This window comes from Ahaetulla prasina, chromosome 4 (assembly GCF_028640845.1).
Source record: "Ahaetulla prasina isolate Xishuangbanna chromosome 4, ASM2864084v1, whole genome shotgun sequence".
Lineage (NCBI taxonomy): Eukaryota > Metazoa > Chordata > Lepidosauria > Squamata > Colubridae > Ahaetulla > Ahaetulla prasina.
The window spans coordinates 36,928,711-36,941,724 of record NC_080542.1 but is presented as its reverse complement, the minus strand read 5'-3'; the positions used below and the strand labels follow the sequence as shown (position 1 = coordinate 36,941,724).

At 42.3% G+C, this 13,014-nt stretch overlaps 1 protein-coding gene across 1 annotated transcript in view; it reads right to left on the bottom strand.

The window, feature by feature from the left end:
- CALCOCO2 (calcium binding and coiled-coil domain 2) overlaps positions 1-7,109 on the bottom strand; it is a 32,238-nt gene extending 25,129 nt beyond the window's left edge. The window contains exons 1-2 of the mRNA XM_058182303.1: positions 7,048-7,109; positions 4,330-4,404 (exon numbers count right to left, since the gene is read on the bottom strand). The gene's annotated coding sequence lies outside the window, so the exon portion shown is untranslated. The remainder of the gene's footprint in view (positions 1-4,329; positions 4,405-7,047) is intronic.
- Positions 7,110-13,014: the final 5,905 nt, after the last annotated feature.

Genomic DNA, 13,014 nt, shown 5'->3' with positions numbered 1-13,014 from the left:
AAATGCACAGGTACCATATATGTGGTACCTTGCTCAATAATAGCAAATGTGAGAGGGATCTTGGAATCCTAGTGGACAACCATTTAGATATGAGCCAGCAGTGTGCAGCAGCTGCCAAAAAAGCTAACACAATTCTGGGCTGCATAAATAGAGGGATAGAATCAAGATCACGCAAAGTCTTAATACCACTTTATAATGCCTTGGTAAGGCCACACTTGGAATATTGCATTTAGTTTTGGTTGCCACGATGTAAAAAAGATGCTGAGACTCTAGAAAGAGTGCAGAGAAGAGCAACAAAGATGATTAGGGGACTGGAGGCTAAAAAATATGAAGAACGGATGCAAGAACAAGGTATGTGTAGTTTAATGAAAAGAAGGACTAGGGGAGACATGATAGCAATGTTCCAATATCTCAGGGGTTGCCACAAAGAAGAAGGAGTCAAACTATTCTCCAAAGCACCTGAGGGTAGAACAAGAAGCAATGGATGGAAACAAATCAAGGAGAGAAGCAACTTAGAACTAAGGAGAAATTTTCTGACAGTTAGAACAATTAATCAGTGGAACAACTTGCCTGCAGAAGTTGTGAATGCTCCAACACTGGAAATTTTTAAGAAAATGTTGGATAACCATCTGACTGAAATGGTGTAGGGCCGTGATGGCAACCCTATGGCACGCGTGCCACAGGTGGCATATGGAGCCCTCTCTGCGGGCATGCAAGCCGTTGCCCAGCTCAGCTCCACTGAGCATGCACCCACACTTCCCGCCAGCCAGCTGATTTTTGGGTTTGCCCTTCAAGCGGGAGACATGTGGGGGGACCTACCTTTCTCCTCACTTTCTGCTGCCTGTGCCTGCCCAGATCTCCGGAGATTCCCCTCCCAGTGCTGTTTTGGAAGCTGAGGATTCCTCCCACCTCCAAGCCATTTTGGGAGGCAAAGGCTTCCCCCCACAGCTGTTTTGTAGGCTCCTCCCCAGCCGTTTTGGAGGCTTGCCCCCCCAGCTGTTTTGTAGGTCCCCCCCAGCCGTTTTGGAGGGTTCCCTTCCACCAGCCATTTTGGAGGGTTCCCCCTCCCAGCCGTTTTGGAGGGTTCCCCCCAGCTGTTTTGGAGGGGCCCCCAGCCGTTTTGGAGGTTCCCCAGCCGTTTTGGAGGAATTCCCCACCACCAGCCGTTTTGAAGGCAAAGGCTCCCCACAGCTGTTTTAAAGGCTTCCCCAGCCATTTTGGAGGCAAAGGCTTCCCACAGCTGTTTTGGAGGCTTCCCACAGCCATTTTGGGGGATTCCCCCCCCAGCCATTTTGGAGGCAAAGGCTTCTCCTCCATAGCCATTTTGGAAGCTTCCCCCCCAGCCGTTTTGGGAGGCAAAGGATTCCCCCCCCCAGTGCTGTTTTGGAATGTGAAGCCAAAAGGGGGATCATGTGTGCATGCGCAGGGGGGAAGGGTGGCCGTGTTTGCATGCAAGGATTGCACGCATATGCAGGGGGGGTGGGGCATGTGGAAGTGGCATTGCATTATGGGTGTGAGCATGGGCGAGCATGCGATAGCATACGCGCGCACGCATTTGGCACCCGAGGAAAAAAGGGTTAGCCATCACTGGTGTAGGATTTTCTGCCTGGGCAGGGGGTTGGACTAGAAGACCTCCAAGGTCCCTTCCAACTCTGTTATTATTATTATTATTATAAACCTCTTTTGGCCCTGTAGCATTTGGCAAATCCTTAGTTCAGCATTACATAGCTTATTCACTGAAATAAGGTAGCTTTCCCACCACCCAGGGCTCTCCTTATGTGCGTTGGTCTACAATTCTCTTCATCTAAAATTTGGGCTGAAGATGACTGAAATAGCCTATGTAGCTACAAGGCCCTAGGCAGGGAAAAGGTGTTCCAAGGAGACAGAGCTCCATGGAACAGCTCTTAACAACCCCACATAATGATCAGGAAGACATTACATTTTGAAAATAACACTAGAAGCCAAACACACAGCCCTTCAGATGATGTTGGATCGTAATTTTCAGCTGCCATAGTGAGCATGAACTGTAAAGGATGCAGAGAAGTATACTTTGGTTCATTCCATAATTAATATGAAGAAAGGAATATAGCTGATACCAATCCCCTTTGGGATGCTGCTGTTCTCATGGCTCCTGTGCTTTTAATACTCATTAAAAGATGTATCGATATTGCACAGGGGAGTTAACTGTTGCAATTCTGTTATAAGCAACTTCTACAAATACCTCTTCCAGCAATTGCTGGGCTGGAAGGGATGCTTGTAGTGGTTAAAGTATTGAGCTATTATTGAGAAAGCCCATGTTTAAATTTTTTTCAGTCACTAAAACTCAAGCTTGGTTCAGACAACGTATTAAAACAAATTCTCAAACTCTGCCTTTGGGTCTCTTAATATAACACACGTATTAGCAGAAAACAACGACTAGGAAATACAATTATGCGGTATTGATTCACATGAGGAATAAGCAAAAGTAATTGGAGATCCTACACTAAATATAACAAAGATGGAAAACAAATATCCCATCTACTTAGTCATAAGTGAAATCAGATATGAAGATATTAGTCATATGCCATACTTGTAGTCAATTATTTGCACACATTCACAGCAACTATATAGATTTGCTATATTATAGATAGTATGCACTGCTACCTGGGGAATTCTGGGAATTGAAGTCTACGTGTCTTAAAGTTGCTGAGTTTGAGAAGTGGATCCAGGATAAAGTGCAGGATTGGACTAGATAACCTTCGTGATCACTTCAAACACAATTATTCTATGAATCTTTCAGATAACTCCATTTTAAAGAGAAGTGCAGGTTTGCTTTGCATTGAACAATTGCTCAATTTTGAGATTTAGTTTGAGATTTAGTTTGAGAATCATGTTCTACATTTATTTTTGAAAATGCATGTTTTTTTTTTAAAACATGAAGTGCAGAATCCAGGAAGCAACATTACTGGAAATCTAATTTTCAAAAAGGTGTCAGAAAAGAGATCAGGAATTAACAAAAATATATCATTTCAGTTTAGTATTGAAAAATTGTTTAATCATACATTTGCATTTCAGTTTTAAACTGGAAAGATAACATGCAATGAGTGATATTGTTGCCTGTTATTGTCATTGTCAATTATATGAATCTTCTAATGGGTGAATGAAGAAATCTGATTGACATTGTTACTGCTTCCCTTGACCCCCAATTCTTAATTGTGTTTGGTGTTCGTAAATCTCTTCCATCAGTTTTGCAGTTTCTTCCCCCCCCCACCCTTTCAGTGTCAAACTCCTTCTCCCTTCCCCTCCTTCTAGTTCCCTTTGCAGAATGAGAGCCAAGTTAATGATAAGAACTTTGCACAACAACTATCTGTCCTTCAACCATGAACATGCTACCCTTAACACTAAACACAAACCATGCTTGACTTTGGGGCCATATCTTATTGAGAAAGGAGGGCAAAATAACCTTCTCTCAGGCTATTCAGATATGGTTGCAAACTATTTTGCAGCATTCCATGTTGGCAGAAGCAAGAAAGATATCAGGGCAATGACTTGCAAAGTAACTACAGATTCTCTTGATCTTGTGTAATCCCAGGAAGTGGGGCAGGGGTCTTACCAGCATGAGCTCTACCTTCAGTGAACTCAATCCATGTTGGCTGGACTTCTTCAGGCAATCCTACCACCACCCAGGCTGAAGTGGCCCCCATACTGCTAGGGCAGCGGTGAAATGCTCCCAGTTCGGACTGGATTGCCAGATCCGGTAGCAATGGTGACGGGTGGTTCGGAGAACCAGTAGCAAAAATCACTGCCCCCTCCCCATGCCCAGCTGAGCCGTGCGATCATCAGAGGTTGTTTTTTTTAATTAAAAAAGTATTTTTTTCTTCTGCCAAAAAATGCTTTTAAAAGTAAAAAAAAGCCTCTGATGATGGTGTGGCTCAGCTGGGATCGTCACAGCCTTTTAAAAGCATTAAAAAACACTTTTAAAAGGCTCTGATGATCCCAGCTAAGTTGCCTGATTGTCAGAGGCTTTTTTTTCTTTTAAAGGCAAAAAAAATTGCTTTTAAACGTAAAAAAAAAGACTCTGATGATCAGGCAACTCAGCTGGGATTGTCAGTCTTTTAAAAGGATTTTTTAACAATCTCTTCGGCTGAAGAGGTTGTAGAAAAAAATGCTTTTAAAAGTAAAAAAAGTAAAAAAATAAAAAGTTGGCCTACCCAGTCACATTAGCCCCCCACCAAGCCACACCCACAGAACCAGTAGTAACAAATTTTACATTTCACCACTGTGTTAGGGCTTAGTAAAATAATAACCAGATAAGAGCATCAAAAAGACCATCAAATAAGTACTACTTACCAAACAGCAGAGACTGTTCTGAGCCTGGGCTTGTCTTAACAGCTCTGTGACAGGCAGAAACTGAGCTGGAGGTCCCTGAGTAGGGATGCAAAGGAAAATCAATATTAATTTCAAGGAATGTAAATTTCTGCATCTACACACAAGGGGCTACATCAGCATGAACTATGCTGTGGCATGTGATCTGCAGCAGCTGTAGCTACAAACATTTTAAAATTATTTCCACCCTTTTTATGGGTTTAATTTTCAAATTTACAAGAAGCTGAATATAGTAATAAATTTAAAAAGCAAGTGACATTTATATCAAGTGCATCAAGAATAGCACAGAAAGTATAACTGGCCCAAAATCACCCAGCCAGCTTCCATGACTAAGGCCAGACTTGAATTCATAGTCTTCAAGTTTCTAGCCTGGTGCTTTAACCATTAGATCACACTGGTATTTTTAACAGAACCTAAGCAAAGTTATGCTTTCCTCTGAAAACTACATGCAGTTTTCCGGGAAGCATTTTCAGAAGTGATTTTTCATTGTCTTTTCAGGGCTGATGAGAAATGACAGGTTTATGGTTACCCAGCTGACTTTAAATGATTCCACCATTTAAAACAGGGGTCTCCAACCTTAGTAACGTTAAGGTTTGTGGACTTCAACTCCCAGAGTTCCTGGGAGCTGAAGTCCACAAGCTTTAAAGTTGCTAAGGTTGGAGACCCCTGATTTAACCAAAGTGCCTAGTGATCAGAGCCCCGGTGATTCCAGTTTTGGGGCATTACTGATGAATGTAAGCCAGTCTGTAATAAAGCTCCTCTCATTTGTGATTTAATTGTAAATGAAAAGGCTAACCTTGCATATATTACTGAAACTTGGTTGAGCATGGGATTTTTTTTAATTTTTTTTTTGAGGGTTTTCTCAGAAACTCTTTATGGCTGGGTAATAGTACTTGCACATTTACTTTCTCCACTGGCCAAGCTCCAACTCCTTTCTTGAAAAAAATGTCATTTAGTGGGACCCAGGAGGAATGCCTTCTTTGTTGCAGCACCTACCCTAAGGGGCACAGACTTCTCTTTTATCACACTAGATTAGAAATGGAACACGTTTTTTAGAGTTCTGATACAGAAGATACATTAGAAACAAGTTGAAAGTAAATACAAATACAAAATATGTTATTTTATTCTAATGAGTATGCTTTCAAATGAGAAACCTCTAGGTAGGCAAAATAAGTAGGCAAAACATCGTACACCCCAGCAGAATCTCTAAAACAATCATAATTATTAAAAAGACTCTTTGATGGAGATGGGCAGTTTAGAAATGGGAAATACAAATAAACAAAAAATTTAAAAAACCTAAACTCCCTGGAAACCCAGTTTGTTTGATATAATATCCACTGTATAACCCTCATCCCTGCTCTTTTTTTTCCTTGGATTATAAAACAGCACAGTAGACTGATATGTAAATATAGAATATGGCATTTCTTTCTGAATATGAGGAAAGAGTTGGGAAAGCAAATTCTTCCTCAGTAGATGCTATGAATAAAGACTGGGACAAAAAAAGTTGGGAACTGGAATTATTCACAAATATGTAAATAGGACAATCAGCAACAGGATCCGTTCACGCATGACGAAGCTGAAAATTTGACCAAAACCAAGTTAGACTTACGCAGGTGTCAGGATTATGGCAAGGAAAACTCTGAACCTGTCGGCAAGAACTTATTAGAAAATGAGCAAAATATATCATTAATCAAATGACCTACAAAAATAAAAGCCACCAAATCCGGTCTGAGACACTCCCTAAAATATTTTCTAATGCTTAGGCATGATTAAGGAGAAGCAAAAATAAAACTACGCAATTATGAAACTTTATTCTGGATTTAGTAAGGTTCTATTTCAAACCCATTCATATAAGGATGCTATCTTCTATATATTCAAACAATTAAGACTTGATACTTTGTTATCTACCATGGAAACAAGTCCTACCTGGAAAAGTCAGAAGAATAAATAGGGTTCTAAGATATGCAAAGCAAATGCTGTATATAACCTTTGTTTAATGCTTTGTATACAACTTTTGTCTCAAAATTCCTCTCAGTCCTTGGTACTCTTATGGGAAACCTAACCTAGTTAAAATTATAAGCAATCAAGTGAAAAAGTCGTATCATAATGCTAATATGCATTACAAGACCTCTAACATGCATCTTTTCTATGGCCAATCTGAATTTTGCAAATAAATACAGTTCATTTTTCGGAGCTGCCTTCAAGGATCGTGCTTGCATGCGTGCAGAATTCCTGGGGAGAAATCAAAGCAAAAGCGGAACGGGAGCTTTGATGCGTTGTTCCCCCGATGAATTCCTGACCATTATACATTACAGCAGCAAGTAACAGCTAATGCCCTTTGCTTTCTGAGACCCAGTAATGATTGAATCACATTTCCCAATTAATAATAAGTTGCGGCAGAAATCAGAAAAAACATAGTAAATATACAATATCCCCTAAATGTATGTCCTGAAGATCCACCCGAAAGGCATCAAATTGGAGAATTTATGTCTTACAGAACTAGGTGAACAGTCAACATAGCAGAACCAGAGAAGCAAAATACACAGCTAAAATGTGACAATTTTTATAACATCCCTCTTGGACTTTCATCCCGTCCTTGAAAGGCACTTTTCTTCCCCGTACCTGCTAACGAAATAGTTAATTTGTTGCCAGAACCAAACTTTTTCTTAACTTTCTACTCACTTTTTTGCCGGTGGTTAGCAGAAGCGAAGATCTCCCAGAATTGAAAACTGCTCAAATCGAAAGACGCACGCAACTAGCCTCAGTAAGAGACGCCTGCCGGTTTTTGAAGAAAAACTAAACGCCCCCCTTCCCACGCCCATTGTGGGATGCTACAACCTAAAGCGTTGCAAAGAATGCTGGGAGATGTAGTTCTGTAATGCAATAAAAAAAGCCTTCTTCCAGGCATTCTTTGCCGACCTTCTTTCCAGATGTGTGCAAATGCAGCACCCCTATAATCTTCTGAGTTAATAACAGTTGGGGTTCAGGATGAAGAAGGATCACTTTTAGCCGATCCTTTATTTTTTTGTGTTTTCAGATCAACCCTCAAACTGAAGCTTATCAAATCATTAGTTCATTTGTAATACAAATTATAAAAGAGACTATTTCCTTACTTTTTTCCTTGTGGAAAAAATGCTCAATTACTTTTCTTAAAGCATCTCACAAACATTTTAATGTACATTTTCTTGCACTAGTAGGGGCAAATTTCAGTTCTACCCTGGGAATTAGGGTAGCCAAACAGAAAGCAAGAAAGAAGTGAAAACTGGTCTTAGTCTTGTCATTACAAGTCTGCAAAGAATACTATCCAAGTTGCATGTACTTAATTGCTATCTTAGTAACCTTAGAAAAGAACGTTTTGGTGCATCTCATCTACAGGTAGTGACTTACCTGTTTCCAAAATATAAGGTTAGTGAATATCTCCTCCTGGTGGTATTTTTGTGAATTGACAGATGAGCTTGATGTGAAAAGATTGCTGGACAGAGAATAGTGTACTGTACAAATAAATGTACATTTTTCTTCTGGAGGGTTGATCAGTATTAATCTCATTATGATCAGATAATGGCATTAGAACTATTAGGCAAGCTCACAAGAATCCAAGTCTTGAACGAGCTGAATTCTCATACATTACTGGATAATACCCAAGTATACTAATAAGCAGGGTGGGAATCTGCTAGGTAAGAATATCAAACTTGACGCTTCTTGTAGTCGATTGATCACTTCATCGGCAGATTCTGATAGTGTGATACAGCAAAACTATGTTCTCTTTCGATACTCTTCACTTCCTAAAACACACCAATCAGCCGATCTGCAGACTGCAGGAAGTCATAGACAAAGAGGGAGAGTTTGGGCAGACTCTAGCTAATAAACAAATGATCTTCATAGACCATGCATAGACTTAATTTGCAGGTTACTAAAAAGATGTTGAGACTCTAGAAAGAGTGCAAAGAATAGCAACAAAGATGATTAGGGGACTGGAGGCTAAAACATATGAAGAATGGTTGCAGGAACACGGTATGTCTAGTTTAATGAAAAGAAGGACTAGGGGAGACATGATAGCAGTGTTCCAATATCTCAGGGATTGCCACAAAGGAGAGGGAGTCAAACTATTCTCCAAAGTACCTGAGGGTAGAATAAGAAGCAATGGGTGGAAACTAATCAAGGAGAGAAGCAACTTAGAACTAAGGAGAAATTTCCTGACAGTTAGAACAATCAATGTGGAACAACTTGCCTGCAGAAGTTGTGAATGCTCCAACACTGGAAATTTTTAAGAACATGTTGGATAACCATTAGTCTGAAATGGTGTAGGATTTCCTGCCTGGGCAGGGGATTGGACTAGAAGACCCCCAAGGTCCCTTCCAACTCTGTTGTTGTTGTTGTTGTTGTTGTTATTACTATTATAAACCTCTTTTGGCCCTGTAGCATTTGGCAAATTCTTAATTCAGCATTACATAGCTTATTCACTGAAATAAGGTAGATTTCCCACACCCAGGGCTCTCCCTATATATAAAATTCTCTTCATCTAAAATTTGGGCTGAAGATGACTGAAAAGCTCCAGGCCTAGACAAGATAACGCCTTCTTTCTTAAAAGTCTGAGCTGACCAATTGGCCCCCATCTTCACCCATATCTTCAATAAATCACTAGAGATGTACTATGTTCCTTCTTGCTTCAAACGCTCTACCATCATCCCAGTGCCGAAGAAGCCCACCATCAAGGAACTAAATGACTAGAGACCAGTTTCTTTAACATCTGTAGTCATGAAAGCCTTTGATCCGCTGTTTAAACTCCTTGCAATTTGCATATCGAGCAAATAGATCAACAGATGATGCTGTTAATATGGCTCTGCACTACATCTTACAACATCTTGAATCTCCAAAGATCTATGTAAGGGTCCTCTTTGTAGACTTTAGTTCAGCATTCAATACCATCATTCCAGACACTCTTCTAACTAAGCTAAACCAGCTACAGGTACCTGAACAGACTTGTAAGTGGATCACAAGCTTCCTAACAAACAGGAAGCAGCAGGTAAAGCTAAGTGGTATCACTTCAGATACCTGTACAATTAGCACAGCCCCCCCCCCAAAGCTGTCTGCTCTCCCCACTTCTCTTCTCTCTGTATACCAATGACTGCATCTCCAATGATCCATCTGTTAAACTACTGAAGTTCGCAGATGACACAACTGTGATTGGTCTCATTTGAGACAATGACGAATCCGCATATAAGATGTGAGGTCGAATGACTATCCTTGTGGTGAGACCGTAACAATCTGGAACTGAACACACTCAAAACTGTAGAAATGGTGGTAGACTTTAGGAGAAACCCTTTCATACTTCCACCTCTCACAATACTTGACAACACAGTATGAACAGTAGAAACCTTCAAATTTCTAGGTTCTATCATATCACGAGATCTAAAATGGACAGTTAACATCAAAAACATCATCAAAAAAGGACAACAAAGTGTTTTTTTCTGCACCAACTCAGAAAGCTCAAACTGCCCAAGGAGCTACTGATCCAGTTCTACAGAGGAATTATTGAGTCTGTCATTTGCACCACTGAAACTGTCTGGTTTGGTTCTGCAACCCAACAAGAAAGACACAGGCTTCAGAGGATAATTAGAACTGCAGAAAAAATAATTGCTATCAACCTGCCTTCCATTGAAGACCTGTATACTGCACGAATCAAGAAGAGGGCTGTGAAAATATTTACAGATCTCTCACATCCTGGACATAAACTGTTTCAACTCCTACCCTCAAAACGACGCTATAGAGCATTGCATACCAGAACAACTAGACACAAGAACAGTTTTTTCCTGAAGGCCATCACTCTGCTAAACAAATAATTCCCTCAACAATGTCAAACTATTTACTAAATCTACACTACTATTAATCTTCTCATCGTTTTCAACACTAATCTCTTTCCACTTATGACTGTATGACTATAACTTTTTGTTGCTATAATTAAGGGTTAAATTGCAACCTATGACCATCATTTGTATTGTAAATGTTGTACTTTGATGAAGGTATTTTTTTTTCATTTCTTTTGAATGAGAGCATATGCACCAAAACAAATTCCTTGTGTGTCCAATCACACTTGGCCAATAAAATTCTATTCTATTCTAAATAGCCTATGTAATGTATCTTTAAATATTTTGGCGGGAAACAAGCACGTTGCTGATTGGTTGAAGCCGCCGGTTAAACAGTATATAAGGAGAGGTTTTTCCCCAGCCTGGTTGCTGGGTTCACCCTATAGTAAAGAGCTGTTGTCACTACCCTGGTCTCCTGCCTCGTTATTGCCCGAATCTAACACTGGCGACGAGGGTGGGATTTCGAGGTTAAGAGCATCAGGAACGAGCTGAACACACGAAAGAACCGAACCCAGCAAAGCTCAGGGCAGAATCGGAGATGGCCAGCTACACTCCGCCCGCCGCTTTGACCCATCCAGGGAGAAATGGGGAACATGACCCGCTTCGAGAGCTTCCTGAGGCAAATGAGCTGCAAGGAGTTCCAGACAACCGCAAAGGGCATATTTCCTGAGCCACTGCGGTCCCGAGGTCATCGACATCGGAAGCCCTGGCAGAGCCAACGCCGTACAATCGGTATCGTGGCAAACTCTGCAAAATCTTCTAAAGAACCATTTCGCGCCAACGCCTCCAAACGCGGGCGCTTTGAATTTGGAGAGCGCAGATAGCAAGAGGGCGAATCCATCAGCGAGTACATGGCCGCCCTGAGAAAAGCCTCCAAAGACTGTGGGTACCGAGATTTGGACGAGTAGCTACTAGAGCAACTCATCCGTGGGGTCAGAGACATGCGTTTATGGAGGCGGCTGCTATCAAAAAGCAATCTAACGCTGGCAAACGCCTGGACGAAGCCAGAGCTCATGAGATGTCCACCCAAGCGCGGAAACCCTACAAAAGCCACTCACGCCAACGGCGCGAAGCACAAAGAAACCCCGTGCACAACGAAGAAATCCAGACCGAATCAGACGGTGAGGATGAGGAAGGAGTTTGCCTCACCGAGAGAAGGGGCCAAGAAGACCGATGAATGCGGAAGTTGCGGAGGGCAACACCAGCGCCAACGATGCAAGTTCAAGGACGCTACATGTCGGCGGTGCGAGAAGAAGGGCACCTGGCTCAAGTCTGTCGAGCACCCCAACCTTCCCGCCGAAAATTCAAATCGCCAATCAGAGCGCAGGATCGGCAAGGCGACCCGCGATTGGTCAAAACAAAAAGGCGCGAATTCAAATCAAACGACGTGTAATAGGCCGCAGCAACCCGGTGGAGAAGAAAATCTTCACCAGACCAAGATAGAAGGAGTGCCGTGCCGACTAGAAGTGGACACAGGGTCAGCGATCACAATCATGTCCTGGGACACTTTGCAAAAGCTTTGCCGAAACCGCCAAACGCAAACTGCAAACACAACGGCTACGAGTCCACGACTACCAAGGGAATCGCATCCCTGTTCGAGGGACCACCTCCGTCCGCCGGCACGGACCACACAAGAAGACCCTGCCCATCACGATAGTCGAAGGGACCCTGCCAAGTCTGTTGGGACTAGACTGGTTCTGCATTGGGCATGGGAGTGACTGGCATCTACAGAAGTGACTGTAACCTAAAAGACACACTCATGAACGAGTTCAAGATGTCTTCAAGGACTGCCTGGGCAAGTACAAGGGGACCCCTATTTCCTTCAACTTAGACCCCAGGTAGCCCCATTAGGTTAAAGGCAAGGAGAGTCCTTTGCCCTTAAACCTAAGATTGACAAGGAGATAGACAAGCTCATAAATCAGGGGATTCTGGTGCCAGTCGATCACGCAAAGTGGGAGACGCCAATCGTCACCCCAGTGAAACCAGATGGGTCAGTTAGAATCTGCGCTGACTACAAGGCGATGTTAAACAAAGCCTTACAGAAAAGCGCCACCGGTTCCTGTGGTGCAACACTTGCTGCACTCTGGGGCAAGGGCAAGTCTTTGCAAAGTTAGACTTGGCTCAAGCCTATCAACAACTGCCCAGACGCCAACACAGCGAAGCCCAAACGATTGTAACTCACAGGGGTGCTTTCAAGTGTACCCGATTACAATTTGGGGTGAGTGTGGCACCGGGGCTATTCCAAAATTTAATGGAACGACTTCTGCAAGGGCTCCCAGGGGTAGTCCCCTATTTCGATGATGTATTGATATCAGCAAAATTTAGAGGAATTGGGGAGCGCTTGAGAAAAGTTCTGGGCATTTTCGGTCAGCGGACTAAAGGTTAAAGTGAACAAATGCCAGATAGGGGTAGAATCCGTAGAGTTCTTGGGCTACAGAATAGACAAGAAGGGAATTCACCCCACTGAAAGCAAGGTCAAGGCAATAAGAAAGGCTCCAGCGCCCAAAAACAAAACAGAGCTACAGGCATTCCTGGGGCTAGTGAATTTTTACGCGGTCTTTTTTAAAAAACAAGGCAACTGCTTGTGAGCCGCTGCATAAGCTTCTGGGAAAGAATACTGTTTGGTCTTGGGGAAAGTCGGAAGCTAGGGCTTTCGAAGCAGTAAAAAACCTACTCACGAGCGATAGCTTACTGATCCAGTATCATAGCTCATTGCCATTATTATTGGTTTATGCCTCCTTACGGGGTGGGGCTGTGCTCAGCCACAGACTTCCAAATGGCACAG